Source organism: Apodemus sylvaticus, chromosome 3 (genome assembly GCF_947179515.1).
Source record: "Apodemus sylvaticus chromosome 3, mApoSyl1.1, whole genome shotgun sequence".
Taxonomy (NCBI): Eukaryota; Metazoa; Chordata; class Mammalia; order Rodentia; family Muridae; genus Apodemus; species Apodemus sylvaticus.
In genome coordinates this window covers 43,823,062-43,825,659 of record NC_067474.1, presented here as the reverse complement: position 1 = coordinate 43,825,659, position 2,598 = coordinate 43,823,062, and the positions used below count along the sequence as shown (strand labels likewise).

Sequence of the window (2,598 nt, the reverse complement as noted above, 5' to 3'; positions counted from 1 at the left end):
ATTGCATGATTTTAAGGAGGTAATATTGGAAAGAAAGAGTTTAGAGTGTATTGGTCATTAGATGTAAGTGTTCTGAAAGTAAGAATAAAATACACATAGCCAATGTGTATAATACACACTTTATAATGCACATTTAAGTTATATTACTTCTTTCACATCTAAGATTCAGAGGTGTTTGTTAAATTTGTGCTTTTTGTACTAGTGGTTTTAACAATGCTTATTATGATTAGAGACTAGCTTTTTTTTTATTAATTTAGAAATTAGCTTTAGTTTTCAAACTAACAAATACTGGATTCTATCTCAAGATGTTTTGTTCAGAAAAGAAATGTATATGGTATAATATAAGAAAATTTTATTAGCAATAAAATCATAATAGAAATTAGAATGTGCAATGTATCTAAGCATAATAATATCGTATAAGGAATCCTTATTAATACCAAGAGTCTACCTAGATTTCAAAGTGAAGTGACCAACTGTAACTCAACTCTCTTCTTTGCATGTTCCTCTCTTTTATGGTCCTATAGGTCAAATTCAGAGTTTCATGATGCTACTCAGTAATGAAATATAGCCATCTGTGCACTATCTTTAATTTCTTTACAAGATTTTAAGAATATATCAGACATTAATTTTACAAAATCCATTCTAAAAAGACATTGTAAACATTATGCATGCATTTGACAATTACAATCTAATGTTGGGAACTCTAAAGGATTATTAAGACTAATAAGGTTTATTGTTGCATTTGCCATAAATCAGGAAAAGAGAAACCCGGGAAATGTTCCTTATCTTAATCCTTTCTCATCTTTGATGCTGCTGAGGAAGCATCCCCGAAGGCTCTCATCACCCTGCGGTCATGTCCAAGTCAGTCTGCCAAGGAGCTGAGATAGCTGCGGAAGTTCTTCTTCAGAGGGCTGAGCTTCGAAACAACCAACAAGGATCTGAGGAGCCATTTTAAGCAATGGGGATCACTTACTGACTGTGGCAATGAGAGATCCAAACACCAACATATCCAGGGGCTTTGGGTTTGTCACAGCAACTGCTGTGTAGGAAGTAGATGCTGCCATGAATGCAAGACCACACAAGATGGAAGAGCTGTGGAACCTAAGAGAGCAGTGCCAAGAGAAGATTCTCAGAGACCAGGTGCCTACCTAACTGTGAAAAAGGATCTTTGTTGGTGGTTTTAAGGAAGACCTTAAAGAACATCACCTACAAGATTATTTTGAGCAGTATGGGACAGCTGAAGTGATAAAAATTATGATTGACAGAGGCAGTACAAGAAAGAAGGGCTTTGCTCTTGTCCCCTCTGCCGACAATGACTCTCTGGATCAGATTGCTATTCAGAAATGCCATACTGGAGTGGACACAACTGTGAAGTAAGAAAGGCTCTGCCAAAGCACGAGATGGCTACTGCTTCATCCAGCCAGAAAGGTCGAAGTGGTTCTGGAAATTTTTGTGGTGGCTGTGGAGGTGGATTTGGTGGCAATGACAATTTTGGTCAAGGAGGGAACTTCATTAGCTGCTTTGGTGGCAGCCGTGGTGGTGATGGTGGATATGGTGCACGTGGGGATGTCTGTAATGGATTTGGCAATGATGGAAGCAGTTTTGGAGGTGGTGGAAGCTACAATGACTTTGGCAATTACAACAGTCTTTACATTTTGGACTGATGGAGCAAGGAGACTTTGGAGGCAGGAGCTCTGGCCCTTATGGTGTTGAAGGCCACTATTTTGCTAAACCATGAAACCAAGGTGGCTAAAGAGGTTCCAGCAGCAGCAGTAGCTTTGGCAGTGGCAGGAGGTTCTAATTACATCCAGGAAACAAGGCTTAGCAGAAGAGGAGAGCCAGAGAAGTGACAGGGAAGCTACAGGTTACAACAGATTTGTGAACTCAGCCAAGCACAGTGGCGGCAGGGTCTAGCTGCTACAAAGAAGACATGTGCTGGACAATACTCATGTGTGTGGGAAAAAACTCCAGGACTGTATTTGTGGCTAATTGTATGACAGGTTATTTTAGTTTCTGTTCTGTGGAAAGTATAAAGCATTCCAACACTATGGTTTTACTATACTCCTTTTTCAACCATGTTGTTGATTGTTAAACATAATAGTCTGATCATGACGCTGAATGTCCTTTTTATTTTTTTAAAGAAAGAAAAAAGAAGCCGGGTGATGGTGGCGCATGCCTTTAATCCCAGCACTTGGGAGGCAGAGGCAGGCAGGTTTCTGAGTTCGAGGCCAGCCTGTTCTACAGCGTGAGTTCCAGGACAGCCAGGGCTACACAGAGAAACCCTGTCTCAAAAAACAAAAAACTCAGTGAAGCAGTATAGGGCAAAACCAGAATGGGGAAGTGGAAAGGGGTAGGTGGGAGGACAGGGGTAGAGAAGGGGGCTTATGGGACTTTCGGGGAGTGGGGGGCTAGAAAAGGGGAAATCATTTGAAATGTAAATAAAAAATATATCGAATAAAAAAAAAGGAAAAAAGAAACCCAAAGGGGGGAAAATAGTCTCTTTACAGTTGTCATAAAACAAACAAAAAGTAATGATAATACAATTGGTATAAATACAATTTTAATATGATAAAAAGAGGAGAAGAACTTGCATGGGGT

General features: G+C 39.7%; 1 pseudogene; it reads left to right on the top strand.

Annotated features, from left to right (window-relative positions):
- Positions 1-866: 866 nt before the first annotated feature.
- Positions 867-1,801, top strand: LOC127679846 (heterogeneous nuclear ribonucleoprotein A1-like; annotated as a pseudogene).
- Positions 1,802-2,598: the final 797 nt, after the last annotated feature.